The sequence below is a fragment of the Quercus lobata genome, chromosome 5, assembly GCF_001633185.2.
Source record: "Quercus lobata isolate SW786 chromosome 5, ValleyOak3.0 Primary Assembly, whole genome shotgun sequence".
Lineage (NCBI taxonomy): Eukaryota > Viridiplantae > Streptophyta > Magnoliopsida > Fagales > Fagaceae > Quercus > Quercus lobata.
The window spans coordinates 62310856-62330825 of NC_044908.1; positions in this window are offsets into that span (position 1 = coordinate 62310856).

Below are 19970 nucleotides of genomic sequence, written 5' to 3' on the forward strand. Positions count from 1 at the left end.
GTCATGCTAGCTGGAGCACTACAGGACAACTGGCCATACGGTTATCTCGTGACTGGATCTCGCGACTTAGTCAAGCCGCGAGGTCAAGCCGCGAGCCACCCCTGTTTTGTAAAACCTGACGTTTCACATTCCTCTCCCACTCCAGTATAAATACCCCTATTACCCACGATTGAAAGAGAGCTTCCAGAGAGAATTTTGAGAGAGAAACCCTAAAGAAAAACAAGATTGATTCACACACAATCTATACCTTAGAGACTCTTCAAATTCCTCAACTCTCTTCATCTCCATTGTCAAATCCTTGAGAGGCATTATACCAAACCAGGATCTCACCATCATCATCATTGTGAGACTGCTGTTTGGATTTCTGGGAAGCAGTTAGGAAGGAACCAATCTTCATTGGTTGATGCTACGGTCTAGTAGCGGAATCTGGGAAGCTAGAAAAGAAAAAGGTTCAGCGCAACCTCGTTGGAGCAAGAAGCTTGGAGGGCTTAGGTGCACTGGGTAGATTAGGCTTGGAGGGTCTATTGCTGTCCTTGTATCCCAACTGTATTTTCTAGTGGATTGATTACCGCTTGGAGGGCGGCGGAGAGGTTTTACGCCGAGGGCTTCGGTTTCCTCTTCGATAACACATCGCGTGTTGTCTTTGTGTTTGCATCTTCCTTCCTCTCTATCTTTGCCTTTTATTTATCTGCTGTGGATTTTAATCTGTTATGGCTTAGATAGTATTTAATCAATTTCGTATGATAGCATATGTTGAGTTTTCGCACACTTGTTGTTTGACATATTGCTTGAATTGATTAAGTTGTAATTTGGGGGTCTAAACGTTCAAAGGTGTTTTTACACGTTTTTGAACTTTCAATTGGTATCAGAGCGGGTACACTTGTTGTGGTTTTATTACCTAAGTGTGATCCTAGACCCCTGTGTTGTGGTTGATTGTTTTGGAATATACCATGCTGAATTGTAGCTTAAGTGTTTGTGAAAATGACTCTATGCATATGACTGAAAGGTGTCTTACTGATGATTTTGTAGAGTTGTTAAAAACTAAGAAACATGCTAGAGCTTTTGTTCACATGCTGGAATATCTTGAAAATCAGAATTATGTCTTACACAGTAGCATATCTGAATCTAAATCATTGATTAAGAAATATAAAAGAAAGAATAGAATGTTGTGTGAGATGATTGAGAATCTGAAAATGAAAAATCAAACTGAAAGAAGCATGAAAACTGATGATGAGTTTGTGTTTGAAGGTCAAGAATGTCTGTCACATGTGAACCTATTTGTACATACCTCATTGAAGGTGTTTAATGCGTGTTTGTGGTATCTTGACAGTGGGTGTTCTCGCCATATGACAGGGGATAAGTCTCTGTTCAAGACACTCAAAGAAAAGGTCGGTGACTATGTGACCTTTGGTGATGGAAGTCATGCTCAAGTCCTAGGCAAAGGAACCATTGAGATACCTGGTTTGTCGCTGTTGAAAGATGTGCTGTACATAAAAGGGCTGAAGGCGAATTTGCTGAGCATCACTCAAATTTGTGATGATGATTTTCTGGTACAATTCTCTAAGAAGGGATGTCTGATCATCAATGAAGAGAGGATTCAGGTTTTGGAAGGATATCGGACTACTGATAACTGTTATGGAATTGTTCCCACGGCACCCATATCATGTAGAAGTGCTCGTGTGGATACATTGGAGTTGTGGCATCACAGATTTGGGCATGCCAACTTCAAACAAGTAGCAAAAGTTTCAAAACTTGAAGCAGTCGAGGGACTTCCTAAGTTTGGAAAAGTGAAGAAGACCGTTTGTGGTGCGTGTCAAATAGGGAAGCAAACTAAGGCAAGTCATCACAAGGTGAATGTGATAGCCACCTCTTGGTGCTTGGAGTTACTTCATGTTGATCTAATGGGGCCTATCAGAACTGAAAGCCTAGGAGGGAAGAGATACATTATGGTTATTGTGGACGACTACTCAAGATACACTTGGGTTGATTTCCTTAGAGAAAAATCAGAAGCTTGTGAGAGGTTGGAGATTCTGTGCAAGAAACTACAAAACGAAAAAGGGACTCCGATAGCCAAAGTTAGAAGTGATTATGGGAGGGAATTTGAGAATGCAAGATTCGAGTCCTTCTGTGAGAAGAATGGAATTAAAAGAGAATTTTCAGCTTCCAAAACTCCACAACAAAATGGAGTGGTAGAGAGAAAAAATCGTGTGATTCAGGAGATGGCAAGAGTCATGTTGCTTAACAAGCAAATACCTCAAAAATTTTGGGGAGAAGCTGTCAACACCTCGTGTCACATTGGCAATAGGATTTTTTTTCGAGTTGGTACAAAGAAGACTGCCTATGAGATATGGAATGGGAAGAAGCCAAAAGTGAAGTATTTCCGGGTGTTTGGAAGTAAATGCTATATCCTAAATGATCGAGAGAATCTTAGGAAGTTTGATGCGAGAAGTGATGAGGGTATTTTTCTTGGCTACTCTACTACAAGTCGAGCGTATAGAGTGTTTAACAAGAGAACAAAAACTGTGATGGAGTCCATAAATGTCAAGATTGATGATGCCTTACCTAAGGTGGAAATGATTGATGATGTAGAAGGGCCGAGCACCAAAGAGGCCGATGTTGAGGTAGAATCTTTGGATATAGAAGGTGAAGAACCTATACCAGAAGTAGAATCGACTCCCATCAACCCAAGAATGGAAACGAGATCGATGTCTAGAACATCAAGCCCTCTTACTCCTCCGGAAGTCCATCCTCCTATCTCTCGTAGTGATGAAGTTTCCACTTCAAAAAGGCCATCTTCGAGAGTTATCAAGAATCATCCGGAAAGTAATATCATAGGATCTCTTGATGACGGTCTTCGCCTCAGGAAAGGAAACATTCTACTAGCCAATCATGTAATGTATCACTGTTATCTTGCACAGTTTGAACCAAAAAGGGTTGAAGAGGCTCTTCAAGATGAGAATTGGGTTGAGTCAATGCATGAAGAGCTGAATCAGTTTGTGAGGAATGATGTGTGGGAACTTGCTCCACGGCCTGAGAACATTCATGTTATAGGCACAAAATGGATTTTTAAAAACAAAACTGATGAAGATGGAGAGATAATTCGAAACAAATCTCGGTTAGTAGCTCAAGGATACACTCAAGTAGAAGGAGTGGATTTTGATGAATCTTTTGCTCCGGTGGCAAGACTCGAATCCATTAGAATCCTCATGTCCATTGCGTGCACCTTGAATTTCAAACTGTATCAAATGGATGTAAAGTGCGCATTTCTAAATGGATATCTAAATGAAGAAGTATTTGTTGAGCAACCAAAAGGATTTGAGGATCCTCATTTTCTAGATCATGTATTAAGATTGAAGAAAGCCCTTTATGGCTTAAAACAAGCGCCTAGAGCCTGGTACGATCGTCTTACACATTATCTTCTAGACAGAGGTTTCAAGAGAGGGTATGCCGATCGAACTCTGTTTGTCAAAAATGATGAAGATTATCTCCTTGTGGCACAAGTCTATGTTGATGACATAGTGTTTGGGGCAACCATCGAAGATCGTGCTACTGAATTTTCTGAGGAAATGAAGAAGGAGTTTGAGATGAGTATGGTGGGGGAGCTCACATTTTTCTTGGGTCTTCAAGTCAAACAATAGAAGGAGGGTATATTTGTATCTCAAGAGAAGTATGCCAGAAACATTGTCAAGAAGTTTGGACTAGACTCCAAAAAACATGCCTCCACCCCCATAAGCTCTTCCACTAAACTGAATGTGGATTCGTCGGGAGTTGAAGTAAGTCCTACATTGTATAGGAGCATCATAGGAAGTTTGCTCTACCTTACAGCCAGTAGACCAGACATTGCTTTCAGTGTGGGCGTTTGTGCCAGGTACCAAGCTAATCCGAAGGAATCTCATCTGACTGCTGCTAAGCGAATCATTCGATATGTGAATGGTACTGCAAACTATGGTCTGTGGTATTCAAAAGACTCAAATGATTGTCTTGCTGGGTATTCAGATGCTGACTGGGCTGGCAATGTAGATGATCGGAAAAGCACTTCAGGCGGCTGTTTTTATCTTGGTAACAATCTTGTCTCGTGGATGAGCAAGAAGCAGAATTCAGTGTCTCTATCTACTGCAGAAGCAGAATACATCGCTGTTGGAAGTTGCTGCACTCAGCTTCTTTGGATGAAGAAATTACTTCATGACTATGGAATTCCTCAAGAAACGATGTGTGTCTTCTGTGACAACACCAGTGCCATCAATCTTTCCAAGAATCCTGTCCAGCATTCAAAGTCTAAACACATAGAGATACGCTACCATTTCATTTGGGATTTGGTAGAGGAAAGAGTTGTGTGTCTTGAGTTCATACACACCGACAATCAAAAGGCGGACATCTTCACCAAGCCTCTCGATGGTCCATGGTTTGAATCACTCTGTAAGACCATTGGTGTCGGTACAATTCCTTGATTCTCTTGTGTGTTGTGTGCTTCACATATTTATAATTTGATATGTCTGCTTGTGATGTGGCACACACTTCTTTGTTAGCCCTTTGTGCAACATGTTTATTGTTTGTTTGTCCATCTGTGAATTCTGTTGGTTCTTTCTTTGTTTGTTCAATCATTTTTCTTCTTTTATGTCAAAAAATCCAAAAATCACATAAAAAATTAGAAAATCAAAAAGCTTGATTGACATTGTTGAGTTTTTGTCTTAAAACTTGTTTTGCCTTGTACCTTTGTGCTAATGGCTTTGTGCATTTTCGAGCATTGCTTGTTTCTTTGCACTTATATCTATGTGGGAGAAATCTTGAAATCTTTGTGATTGTTGTAAATAGATCTTCAAACTTGTCATGAATGATTAGTGAATGGTTTTGTTGATCTTGAGACTTGCATAGACTTGTATCTATATATCTTCCCACTCTTTATTTTTGTTTTGCCAAAAAGAGCTCACCAAATGTAAATCTCCAAATGAAAAGAGATATTGAGCTGCAAAAGCCTGTCGCACATTCTAGTATTTAACTAGGAAAAAGGGTAAGCGACCTTATATTGAAGTGAATGTCTATTCAAAAAGCCAAAGGCTTATTCATTAAAGTGAAATATCAAATATCACTCTCACAATGAGAGGTGATTGACTCAAAAGATCAAAAAGATCAATTGTTATGATTGAAAGTGGAGTCAAATGTAAAGCTCCATATCATGTTATCAAGTTTTGTGGGAAGTCATATATACATACTTCTATAATTGAGATGGGTCACATGATCTAGTGCTAATTGTGTATGCCTTGGTTGAATTGATCATTGAAGCTTCACATTAGACGAAGGACTATCTCATTGTTGATATCCACACACAACACACAAGTTTATGTTCAATAAATGCCATATTCATTTGTGTGATTGTACTTGATGAAATATGTTTTCACATGCTCAATCTGTGTTAATTCAAGCACAAAAAGATTTTTGAGTATTTTAGGTGTTTTTGGAAAGTATTTTGTTTGAAAAATCTGAAAATTTCAAAAATCCAGTTGTTGCCCTGTTTTGGCGGCTCAGTCGCGGGTATGTCAAGTCGCGAGCCTCAGTCGCATCTTCGCTGGTCATTTTTGGCGACTTGTTCGCGTGTGGAAGGTCCAGTCGCGAGGTTCACTCAGAGATTTTCGCGGCTCAGCTCGCGACTCACTCGCAGGTAGACCTTCCAGTCGCGAAAAACACTTAGAAAAATTTTCAAATTTTCGTCCTAGGGTGTTTTGGCGGCTTGATCTGGCGACTTTTTGGCGACTCGTCTCAGTCGCGAAAATCGCATGTTTTGGACATATAGGGGCAGTTTTTAAACTTTTTATTTTTCCCTCGATCTTTTTGTGACTATTCATTGTCTTTCTCATCGGCTCTTACCCATTCACGCCGTGCCTCCATTCTCGATCTTTTTGTTTGCCTCTTTTCAGCTCAAAATCGTTGACTAACAGGTATGGTTTTTCTGTCTTGAACTCTATTTTACTTGTTGTTATGGTTTTCCCTCTGGATTTTTCACATTTGATTATGATTTTGTGATGGGTTTTTAGCTCAACTATTACTCTTTGTTCATGCTTAGCCTTTGGAAGCTTGTGTTTCTGTTTTTGAGCTAGTTTATTTTGGGTGGTTTTGTTCTTTATCATGTGCTTAGCTAGGGTTAGCTAATTTTTGTCTGATCTGCTGTTGATGTCGTGTTTCACTATGATCCTGTATGGTATCCTGTTGATGTGTTGTTGATTGTGGGTCCTTTTTCAGCTGATTGTGTGGTTCTATTTGGACTCCCTCTTCTGTGTAGTTCAATTTGAGCCATTTATGTCCCTCATTGCTATTTTCTGACCATTTTCATCCAGCTATTAGGGTTTCTTCATTGTCCCTATATTTCCACTAACCCACTGCTAATAAAGTTTGTTGGATTGTGTTCTGTCATTTCCCTTGTTCATAATGCAGACTGGTCATGTCACCATTCAAGAAAACTGCTGTAAAAGGAGGTAATTCCAAAGGGAAGGAACCAGTAATAGATGTTGATGATTTCCCACCTCAACCAAAAGGGACTCGCTCTTCATCAAAGAGATTCGATCCCGACAAGTTCAGATCATATGCAGCCTATCAGTCTTATGAAAATTTCTTTCTTCATGCCAAACCATTACTAGAAAGAGCTTTGGATCAGCCCTCACTTCATGACACTGACATTCCAAAATGGTTTGCTCACAAGGATTGGAATTACCTTCTCTTTGATCCGGATGACGCGTATGAAGAGCTGGTAAAAGAATTTTATGCCAACGCAATTGTGGAAGGAGATGAACTTAAGTGCTGGGTTCGGAAAAAGAGCTTTTCTGTCTCTCCTGCATATCTGGCAGAAATTCTTCACACCAACAGACCCATTTTCCGACATTCGCCGGTTTACGATGATCTCTGTCCTGATGAGGAGCTTCTTAAAGAAAGTCTTGGTCAAGACTTGGAGTTCTCGTCCAATGGCAAATCCATCAGTGTTTCCTCTCTCTCTCCAAAACTGAGAGTGCTTACAATTGTAATGTTTCACAATTTGTACCCTTTATCAAGCACTGGGTATATGAACCTTGGACGGGCTTTGTTTCTTCATGATCTAATCTCTGATGTGGAAATAGACATCTGTGCTCATATTTTTCATGTTCTGCGCAAAACGGTTCTTCGAACTGAGTCTCGGATATGCGTTCCTTTCTGCAGTCTCATTTCACAGATCTTGAAGCTCAAGGGAATTTATCCAATGGCTGATGAATCTCCTATGTCCAAACCAAGTCCAATCAACATGCGTACATTCAATGCAAGCATTGGACATAGTCGGAAGAGAGCCAAACCAGAAACTTCTGCATCTCACAGTGACTCTCAGTTTAGCACTCTCTCCCTGGATGAGAAACTTGATCGCATTGTATCCTCTGTCCACGAGTTGAATACAAAGATGTCTGGACTTACAGCTTCTCTACACCATCAAAGCACTCGGTGGGATATGAAGTTTACTTCTCTTCAAACTCAACTGGATCAAATTCAGAGAAAGCTGGAAGAGGATGACTAGCCTATTCCATGACAAAAAGGGGGAGAGATAGGCATGATCAAAGGGGGAGTGTCTTTACCTAAGGGGGAGTGTCTTTACATTCTTCTTCTCTTTAAGTTGATATATTATGTTTTGTAAAATGTTATTCAGGATGTTTTGTATTTTGTACCCATGTGCTTTTGTAAGCTTTTAGGGTTTATGTTTTAAGCATAGTTTGTAGGCTTTATGGTATATACTTTGCTTAATGCAGTCTTTATGCTATGTTGAAATCAGTACTTTAATCTAAATGTTCTGCATTTTGGTTTATGTACTGTCACTCTTGTGCCCTTGTAGGATTGTTCCTAGATGCATATACCTTGTGTATTATGCATTGGTTGAGTGTTGAACATACAAGTGTCTTGCCTTGTGCTTGTTAACTTGTATGTCCTTGTGTTCATTCCAAGTGTGAATGAGCACTGTGATCACTACCTTGTGGTGTTCACTTGGTTGATCAAGCCATGATTTGTTTCATAACTCCATCTTTGCTTGATCACATATTGCCTGTTTCATATGTATTTTATAATTTTCTGCTTACAATGATCATGGTGTATTGTTGTGTTTCAGGAGTATTATGTTCATATGATTCAAGTGCTTCACAGCTTCTAGAGTTAGGTGTGAGTGAGTTTTGTTCAACTGTTCCCAACTCACATATTAAGTCTAGAGTCTGTTTTAGGGTTTTGTCACGGAATACCCAAAGGGGGAGATTGTAAGGTTGAATTTATTCAACCATCTAATTGGCTTTATTCCGTGCCAAATTTGCTTGTAATTCAGCATTTAGTAACCCTGTATTTAGGTGGGTTTGATGTAAGAGTAGTGAGTGAGATAGAGTGAAGTTTGCTCAAGAGTGTGCAAGAAAACAGAGACTCGCGGCTGGGACTCGCGGGTGACTCGCGGCTACAAGCCGCCAGAAGCAACACACGTGCCAAGCATGCTGGAAGATGAACAGTCATGCTAGCTGGAGCACTACAGGACAAAACAGGACAACTGGCCATACGGTTATCTCGCAACTGGATCTCGCGACTTAGTCAAGCCGCGAGGTCAAGCCGCGAGCCACCCCTATTTTGTAAAACCTGACGTTTCACATTCCTCTCCCACTCCAGTATAAATACCCCTATTACCCACGATTGAAAGAGAGCTTCCAGAGAGAATTTTGAGAGAGAAACCCTAAAGAAAAACAAGATTAATTCACACACAATCTATACCTTAGAGACTCTTCAAATTCCTCAACTCTCTTCCTCTCCATTGTCAAATCCTTGAGAGGCATTATACCAAACCAGGTTCTCACCATCATCATCATTGTGAGACTGCTGTTTGGATTTCTGGGAAGCAGTTAGGAAGGAACCAATCTTCATTGGTTGATGCTACGGTCTAGTAGCAGAATCCGGGAAGCTAGAAAAGAAAAAGGTTCGGCGCAACCTCGTTGGAGCAAGAAGCTTGGAGGGCTTAGGTGCACTGAGTAGATTAGGCTTGGAGGGTCTATTGCTGTCCTTGTATCCCAACTGTATTTTCTAGTGGATTGATTACCGCTTGGAGGGCGGCGGAGAGGTTTTACGCTGAGGGCTTCGGTTTCCTCTTCGATAACACATCGTGTGTTGTCTTTGTGTTTGCATCTTCCTTCCTGTCTATCTTTGCCTTTTATTTATCTACTGTGGATTTTAATCTGTTATGGCTTAGATAGTATTTAATCAATTTCGTATGATAGCATATGTTGAGTTTCCGCACACTTGTTGTTTGACATATTGCTTGAATTGATTAAGTTGTAATTTGGGGGTCTAAACGTTCAAAGGTGTTTTTACACGTTTTTGAACTTTCACAATCCCTTACCACCGTGAGATGAGAAGGCACAGGAAACCTAGGCTCAACCACCCCCATAAAGTATATAAAACCATCATGCTCAACAAATCTAAAAGGTAGCTCATCCACTATAATCATCCTCGCAAGTGCCATCCGAATTCTCTCAATAGAAAATTTAGCAACAACAAGCTCATTACTAAACTCTCCCTCAACACCATTAGTTTTTTTTCTTGGAAACTCAAAGTGGTTTGGCTCGTGTCAATGACACCCGAAATCTTCTTACATTTTAGCAAATGAGCCCGCATGGATGAGGTCCCATTCCTCCTTGCAGCATTGTATTGCTTCTTACAATATTTACATTCTGACTTTTCACGATTTTGTAACCTAACAAAATGCTCCCAAACATCAGATGGCTCTCTAGTGGACTGATTTTCATTAACTCTAGCTTTTTTTGGTAGGTGTTCATCATCCACAATCAAAGGGTCATTAGGGCCATTTGGTGCTGGTGGATTTGGATTTGAGGGAGCATCCATCTAGGGCCATTGAAAAAACAAACACACACATATATATAGGTTAGAAAAGGATTTTCGCAGGAGGTCAAGGCAATATATATATATATATATATATTGAATGTAATTGAACACACAATAATTATGCCACATTTGTCTTTTCAAAAAGATAAAATTAAAAAATACTGAGGAAGTGAGTCCCATTCATAAGGGGTGGGGGGGAGGCAAAGACCAAATCTCTAAAAACAAAACTTGCGACAAATATGATAGAAAGAAAAATGACATAGTAGGCTTTATGAATCCTTTTTTCCTTCACAAACAAAGCAACATAGCATGAATGAACAGGTAAACGAATAAAAAGAATTTTGAGAGAGGTAACTTAGGTTCTAACCCAAAGACAACAGTATGCAAGGAAAATTTGTTACTTTACGAAAGGGAAATTTTTATAGCAGGGACACATATGATATTTGTTACTTTAGGAAAGGAAAATTTTTACTGTCATCAGATGGAATATTCATGAATTAAGTTGCAGATTATCGGAATTGTTTCAATCTAATGACATCATGTTCATTGATTACTAGAAAGGATAAATAAGAAGTGGTTTTTCTAAACATGCTAGTGCAGTATAATTATTCTTGAAGACCAAAGCCAACTAAGATGAAATAGAGCTATGCAGATCAAGCTTACAAGTTGAAGGATCTGAAAGGTCATGAGGAAATTAAAAAAAAGAAAAAAAAGTTACATTGGTATGGTTAGAAGTAAAAAATTTTCCTGCTCTAGCTGAAGCTTAAGAATCTTGAGAGAGGTGACTTAGGTTCTCACTTCGTTGCCACTTGCCATAGATTATATAAAATAACAAATTCCTTGAAGATGGAAATTGATCACAACCTATAGCTTCTAACATAAATAATATCTAACATAAAAAAAAAAATATATATCTAACTTAAATATCTAACATAGGAAGTTCCAAGTGCCAGTATACCAATGGTAACACAACAATCAATAAAAAAAAAAAAATAATTAACAAAGAAAAACTTTAACAATAGAACAATGAGATACGGCTAATAGTCTGGTGCAATGGCAGTGAATTGAACAAAGAAAAACTTTAACAATTGATTGACTTTAACAACTTGTCCAGAGTGAATAGTATAATAGGCCAATAGATTAACAAAGAAAAACTTGAATTGAACATATGAATATCTCAGTAGTAAGCAACTGGTACGACAGTGAGTAGTCTAGGACTCTAGGTTGAAGTGTGGCGGCTATGGTTACAGAACAATGAGATATGGCTAGGGTATTAAATTATTAATGTATTGATCTTTTGTCCTTATTTTATATATATATATATATAATATTAAATAAATAAATATATTAATATATATAGAGGGTGTGGTGCGGTGCGGTGCGGTTTGTGCGGTTTTTATATTATAAAACCGCAAACCACACTGCATCATGTGGTGCGGTGCACTGTTACTTGCGATGCACTGTTACTTGCGGTGCGGTGTGGTTATGTCATTTTGCGGGCGATTTTTGCTATTTGTGCAGTTTGGTGAACACCCCTAATTTCATATATAACCAAATTGCTAACAATAGATAAATTCTTTGCTTTACATGGACCCTTCGTAGTCTAAAAGGCCAAATTTGTGTCTTTCCTCTTGGGTTTATGATTGATCTTATTAATTAAATTCGTGAATGGATTTACTATAAACATGAGAGGATAAAACACCACATTATCGTATTTAAGAAGTACTTAATAATTTTTTATATTAATGTTATAAAAGTTGATGATGTACAAAAATCGTCAGTGAGTTAATTATTCACACATGTGCCAATGGGTGTACCTGAAGAACAAAAGAGAATAACCAATCAAAGAGCACCAATGGAGTGCTGGCTAAAAACCCTCCAAAGGTTAAGTCAATGATAGAAGAATCTCCAAGAACTCAAGAGTGCTAGAGGCAGGGAGAGTTCACGTACCTTAAAAGGGTTATGTTTTGTTGTTTATATAGTAGTAGAGAGCTAACCCGAATCCTTTGATACGAGGGAATTTCCTTGTAGAGAGAAGGGTCCCAAGATACTTGGGATCACCTTCCCATATATAGCACATTTGATTGTGCAGTAGGATCTTTGGTCGTGATGCGTAAGTAATTTCCATATATGGACATATGAGTAGACCCACGCAAGTTCCATGGAAAACCCTACGGTGATTGGTTGTTGGGATTGGGGTTGGATCGTCAACCTGGATTGGACTGCCTATGGGTCGGTCATCCCTTTGGGATTAGTTTAGGTGTAAGGCCGATGATCAGACGAGAAAGGTTTGTCATGTGAGGAATGTTTGGCACCCCATGTCAATCAATAAAAAATTATCCTCATCAAAAGCCATGCTCGAAAGTCCTACTTAGTATGCATGTGCATGAGCTAATACCATGTGTGCGAAGAAGAGGACTTTCCTCTCACGGTTACATCTATCATATTATACGCTTTTTGCTGTTTAAGATTAGTTTGGCAGCCTTGACAGGAAAAGCACGAAGTCAGGGGATAATGGGAATTGCGGCCCTGATCAGAGCCCTAACTACGTAGTTCATATTTTGATTTTTTTTTTTTTTTTTTTTTTTTTTTTTTTTTTTTTTTAACATTTCTTTGTGTGTATGTTTAGTTTTTTTAACGTAATTGTCCAAAACTCATTGATTACCTAATTAATCTTTCGGTTGTACAGGGTAATTAGGACTTCTTGGATTTTATGAGACTGTAAAAATCATTGTACCAACCCTTAAGATTTTTTACGTGTGCGTGTATATATTTTTTAAATATATATCCATCTTTTATATGTCAAATCTTATTAAAAATTTATAAAGAAGATATTTTCTATTTTATCAATATTTTCTACGGTTAAGAAGTTGTCAAAGAAAAACAATGATACAAAAAATATAAAGAATAAAAATTTCTAATTGAAGAAAAGAATTAATAAAAATATTAGTGAGTGGTGTAAAATTGTGTAGAGAATATAAAGAGATATTTTGAAAATAAGGAGATTATAAATAGATTATGAAATCCAACGGTTGATTCAACAAAATACTCTTTCAATGAAACCTTATGAAATGGTGTAACTTTGATGTGTATGTGAACTTTTATATACCTAACTTTAAGTGTCAACGTGTGATAAAAGATTTTAGTCTCATAGAACTAGGGTCTGAATTTTCTTCCTAATTGTTCTAATTATCAAATAATAATAATAATAATAATAATAATAATAAGATGTTTTAGCCCATTTAGATTTTTCAAACTTTACCTAGCTACTAAATTTCCTACATTAGTCAAATTCTATAGATAGGAATGAAATTTGCAATGATTGAACCAACTTCTCCTTTCATTACCAAGGAAACTTCCAACTAGTACATTTGTTCTTGATTGTACCCGTATCCGATCGGTACTTGTATTCGATACATGTCTGACGTGGATACTTTGTCAAATTTGTTGTGTCCGTACGTGCTTCACAGACTTGAGCTAGTGTTAGGATTTTTAGTTTTGGAAAATTCCATAACAAGTTTGGGTGTAATTTTAAATGTCAATTTTCCATTGTAATTGGTTGAAGATGTTAAAAGCTGAAAGTTGGAATTGCAAGTTGAAGGAATTCGCACGATTGAGCTTGGGGTGTTAGACGATTTCACATTTTGAAAAGCAATTGATGTAGCAATTTTGCCTCTCAATTTCCTGACATTGTTTGGTGGAAAATTGCCAGAATCTGAGAGAAATTGGTTACAAACTTCTCAACAGTACCAGACCCCATATTAAAGAGTTGGAGAGAATCCAAAATCCCTTGAGCTGAAACCCTTTCATTCTCTCTATCATTTCCCTTTCCAATTGTCAATTATCTTTCGAGGAGATTATATCCATTACACACAAAGAAACCTTCAGTGTTCTTGACGTTAGCTGGTATTGGGAATCATTAAGGACCAATCCCAAATCTCTAAAAGTTCTTGGAGTGATCAAGGAAACTTGATCATGCAGTTGGCGGCTCAACTTGTGTATCTGGTGATAATCAAGGAGAAGGGATTCGAGAGATCGGTTGCTGGCGAGAGCTGAAGGCTCAAAGTACATAATCATTAATTAGCTTGAAGGATTTTACAAGTGATATGTATTGGAACTATTCTTAAGTAGTGGATCCTTTAGCATTAGAGGTTTCAGACAGTATTTTTCGACTGACTCTCATGTTTTTTTTTTTTTTTTTTTACTCTGTACACACTTTAGTGTTCTCGTGGATGCTTTATTTTGATTGGGATTATGTTCTTTGCTTTTAAAAGTTGGACTTGATTTCCTCAATAAGCTTTAAATTGATGTAAGTCGTCTAAAATGTTAGCCTAAGCTGGTGAAAATGTTTTTGGTCAATTCAATCTATGTAGCATGTCTTGAAACCAAAGCTGGCATGATGCGGGTTACAAAAGTGTCAAGAAATAGAACATGTCTATTTCTAAAAAACAAAAAACAAAACATTTTTAATTCTGAAAATAATCTCAAATTCACGAGAGTTCCTTGAATCCATAAAAAGAAAAAGTCTAGAATCCACTAGAAAATAGAACAACAAAAGTCTGAATTTTATTGATTGAATAATTGTTCAAAAAATGTATAGGGCTTATTTAAGAGTTTTGTAAAACTTAAAAAACAAGAAAATATATTCTAAGATAACTCTTAATTGATACCTACCCATAACAGAAACCAAATTAGACCTAAAAAGCATTAAAAACATCTAAAAACAAGGAAATAATAACCCTAAAATAACCTAAATTGTATCCTACATCATGGCATCACTGCCTGCATTGGTGGTTCACCCATCAACAGCGCCGATTTGTAAGCGACATCTTCGAAATTCTGCATCCTGTGTGGGCAATGCATGGTGCATACAAGGGAGTAAAAAGAAGCTAAAAGCTCATAGGACTCCTAGTAACTTGGACCATAAAAAAATGTACAAATTCAAAGTAAAGGAAAGAGAAAGACAGACCATGATCAGTATTGCTATCTCCTTATTCAATATTTTATTTTTCTTTCCTAAAGTAAAGGACCAATCCAGTATGAACGATCACCAGTCACCACAAATATCTTCGTGGAGACCATACATGATAAGACACATGCACAGGTAGACTGCTAATAATTATATGACACGTCCACTGGTAAACTACTAAGTTGCCACATATATACCTTAAAAAAAATTATTATTATTTATTTTACATATTTTTTATCTACCATATTATTATTATTTTTTAAAAATATTTTTAAGTACATATATGCTTATCCAGTGTCTATTCATTTAGCACACAAAAAAGTTTAAAAAAAAAATTTGCTGGCCAAATATGTACACTGAGATTGTAAATGTGTTCCTTGTCTTTCTCCCGCCAACAAATCATTTTGATTATTTGTTGAAAGTAGAAACCTTGAATAGCAGTGAGCGATAACTTCTTTTTTTTTTTTTTGAAGAGAAAATGTGTAATATCATTAACATAAGAAAAGGGGTACAACAGGGCCTTAGCCTACAACAAACAGCAGACATACAACATACAGCAATCAGCCTATACCCGAATGAAACAGAGAATCTAAGAAAGGCGGAGAAACACCTTTCCATACACAGCTGACATTTTTACATTTTGCATATTGGGCATGCTCATGGGCAGCCCTGTTGGAGTCCCTTTTCACATGTCGAAATGAGCAGCTCAAGAAGCGCAATTTCGCGTTCTGAATTCCTTGGATCAAGTGGCCCGATTCACCACCACAGAGGTCTTGAGAAATGGCTTGAATGACAGAGAAAGCATCAGATTCAAAGATTGCCTGCTGAACACCCATTTCCTGAGCCAAGAGGACACCCTGCTCCATAGCAAAGAGTTCAGTCCATTCAGCCGAATAGTGCATAGGCAAGGCTTTACAGAGAGCAGCAAACACACCACCATTAGCATCACGAATGATCACTCCCACTCCCGACACCCCCTGACCATCCAAGGACGACGCACCATCAACATTAATTTTGAAAAAACCTGGGGGAGGCGCTGCCCAGCCACCGTTTGATGGTTGTGTCGAGGACAAATGCAGCAAGTTAGCTTCTTGGAAGTCATCAACAACTCTCTTCGCCATTTCCTAGACTTGTAGAGGGGTAAGACCACGCTCATTATGAACTATCTGATTTCGGTTATACCATATGGACCAGGATATTGCAAAAAAATATTCTAATGAAACTCCATCAGAGTTTGAACAAAATTGGTGCAGCAGACCAGTAAAGCCTTTTGCATTCAGCAGGGATATTAAAGGGCAGTCTTGCCAAAGTGACCACACCGATAGAGCAAAGTCACAGGAAATTAAAACATGAAAAAGGCTTTCAGGCATTTCCCCACAAATAGGACAGTCAAAGTCAGATTTAATACCTCTCTCCACCATCTTTAACTTCACAGGAAGCCCATCCACGCAAGCTCTCCAAGAGAATATTTTGACTTTTGCAGGAAGTTTCAGCTTCCACAAATTTTTCCAAAGATGAGCATTTGAGTCTCCAGAAGAACATTCCCCCACATCAATACCGTCCTGGAGATTGGCAGCTATGTGGTAAGCACTCTTGACAGTGAAAACACCCCTTTTGTTTCCAATCCAAATAAGATTGTCCTCCGGTAAATTCTGACTTAGAGGAATTTTCAGAATAATGTCCGCTTCAAAAGGCAAAAAGAGCGCCTGGATAACACTAGTTTTCCACCATTTAGTCTCTTGATCAATGAGAGAGGAGACCATGGGAAAGCCCTCAAAATCCCTAGGAGGGGTGATGACTTTGTAAGTGGAAGGGGTGGGGAGCCATTTATCCTCCCAAATGTGAATTAACCGTCCATTTCCCACTCTCCAACGAGTTCCTTTCTTAATGACTTCGAGACTATGAAAAATGCTTCGCCATGTAAAAGAGGGGCTGCTGCCAAGGCTTGCATTAAGGATGTCAACGTAGGGGAAATACTTGGCCTTTAGCACCCGTGCAGCTAGGGAGGAGGGGTTAGTAAGCATCCTCCAAGCCTGTTTCGCAAGCAAAGCAAGGTTAAAAGCTTGCAAGTTCCTGAAGCCCATCCCGCCAAGAGATTTGGGCCTGCACATTTTCTGCCATCCAACCCAAGCAATCTTGGTCTCTTGATGTTTTTGGCCCCACCAAAAGCTTCTCATCTCTCTTTCAAGGTCATCACAAAGACATTTAGGAAGAAGGAAACAGCTCATCGTACAAGAGGGGATGGCTTGAGCCACCGCTTTAATAAGAATTTCCTTGCCCCCCAAGGAGAGCAATTTACCCTTCCAACCCGCCAACTTTTTACAAACCTTCTCTTTTATCTCCGCAAAAATAAGCTTTTTTGACCGACCAATGATTGAGGGGAGGCCAAGGTACTTTGTGTGGCGAGAATCGGTCATAGGCCCAAGTATGTTTATGATTTCATCTTTGAGCTCCTGAGAGGTGTTTGGGCTGAAAAAGATTGAAGACTTTTCAGTATTTATCTTTTGTCCCGATGCATCCTCATAAGTTCTGAGGATTTCCTTCAACTTGTTGCATTCAGTACCATTGGCTTTACAAAAGAGAAGGCTGTCATCAGCAAAGAACAAGTGATTTATTCTTGGGGAACCTCGACAAATGGATATACCATTTAGAAGCTGACTCCGGGCTGCCTCATTTATGAGAGATGAAAAACCTTCAGCACATAGCAGGAATAAATAGGGAGACAAAGGGTCTCCTTGCCTGAGTCCCCTAGTAGGCACAATACTTCCATGAACCGAGCCATTGATGATAACTGATTAAGTAACCGAAGTTAGACACTTCATCACCAGACCAATCCATGACTCGTTAAAGCCCAATTTCCTCATTACCATATCAATAAAAGACCATTCAACCCTATCAAATGCTTTGCTCATATCTAGCTTAGCCGCCATGAAGCTATCATTCCCATTCTTTTTGTGTTTTAGATAGTGCATAATTTCATAAGCTACCAAGACATTGTCAGTGATGAGCCTATTAGCTACAAAAGCACTTTGATTTTCTGAAATGATAAAAGGCAGAATAGCTTTGAGGCGGTTAGCCAAAGTTTTTGAAATCAACTTATATATCACATTACAAAGGCTAATTGGCCTAAAATCAGTCATTCTCTGAGGATTTTTGTTTTTTGGTACAAGGGTTATATTAGTTCTATTAATTTCAGAAATAGACATGCCATGATTAAGAACATTCAGAACTAAATCAGAAACATTAGTGCCTACTATGCTCCAATACTTTTGAAAGAAAAGTGCGGACATACCATCAGGGCCAGGAGATTTTGTAGGGTGCATCTGCTTTAGGGCTGCAACAACTTCTTCTTTGGTGAAGCCTCTGGTTAGCTCCATGTTCATTTCATCAGTCACCTTCATTGGGATGAGATCAATCACCTTTTCAATCTGACTCAGCGAGGAAGTGGTAAATATTTCCTCAAAATAGGAAATAGCTGCTCTAGCTATACTGTCCTGGTCACCACACCAATTCTCAGATTTATCCCAGATACCTAGAATGGTATTTTGTTTCCTTCTTTCTGAGGCCCGGGTATGGAAAAATTTCGTATTCCTGTCTCCCTCTTTGAGCTAGTGAGCCTTAGACCGCTGACACCAGTAAGTTTCCTCACTGTCAAGAAGCTCATTAATTTCTTTTCTAGTCTGATTTATTTCATCCCCCAGCAGGCCATCTTTATCAGCTTGAACCAGAGAATTTAGTCGTTTTCTTTTCTCTTGAATTTTTTTCGGGATTTGACCAAAATTAGCAGAACTCCAAGCTTTAAGATCAATTGCACAAGCATTCAAGGCAGCAACCATACCTTCCGATGTATTTGCATTGCCTACACTGCTCCAGGCCGACTCAATAATATCTGTGCATGCTTCATTTTTCGTCCACATGGCCTCAAAGTGAAAATGCCTTGCGCGAGGCTGTTTTGGAATTCTGGAGTCTGCAACGAACATAACACAATGATCTGAAGTAGAATCCACCAGGTGGTTAACTCTTACCTCACCAAACTTATCAATCCAATCACTGGTTGCAAAAGCCTTGTCTAGCCTCAAATACATTCTGTTGTCACCAGACTGCATATTGCACCAAGTAAAGTCTGTCCCCGAGTAGCCCAGGTCCTTGAAACCACAAAGATTAACCACGCCCCGAAATTTATCCATCTGACTTTGACATCTTGCAACTCCACCTGATTTTTCTTCCATTGATAGAATTTCATTGAAATCTCCATAGCAAAACCAAGGGAGTTGGGATTGACTCTTTAAATAAGCCAGTAAATCCCAAGATTTTTACCTCATGTGAGTTTGGGGGTGACCGTAAAAACCTGTGAGCCTCCATTTAAAATTTGAGCTCTCCTCTGTAACAACTGCATCGATGTGGTAGCTGCCGTAGCTTTGAATTTCCAGATTTATCTCCCTCGACCATAAAAGAGCCAAGCCACCGCTGCGCCCTTGACACGGAACAAAGAGTCCATTCGCAAGACCGATTCTTTCCTTTATTCTTTCCATTCTTCGCTGCCTGACCTTAGTCTCCGAAAGGAAGACTATTTTGGGATCCAAATATCGCACTAGATCATGCAATGCACGAACTGACCGGGGGTTCCCAAGCCCCCGGCAGTTCCATCCTAGGGAGTTCATGGCTCCCGGCGGTGTTGCACTGCAACCACCGCCGATAAAACTACTTCCTCAGTAACACTTCCATCAACTTCCATACATGTCTTTTTTCTGGCTGTGTTTTCTTCTTCTTCTTCTGCTAAGAGCAAAGCTAACTGACGTTTTGAGCCAATCTTTGGACCTTTGTCTTGTTTTTCTTTTCCTTGGGCCGAGCCTTGTTCCCTTGCTATTTTCTTCATACGGCCTTTCCTCTGTGAGCTTTTTGTAACTACTTGGGCTGTTGATGAGGCCTTATTTTTTCCATGAGTTTCGGCCCAATTTTTGGGCTTAAGTGGGCTGCTTACCTCAGCGTAGCACTCCCTTGTTGAAGTGGGGTGACTTTTACTGAGCAAACCACTGCATTCCTCAAGCCTAGTCATTGATTCAAACTTTTCCATTGGGATTGGATCAGATTTCACTCCACATGATCCTTCAGCTTGTCCCAAAATCAT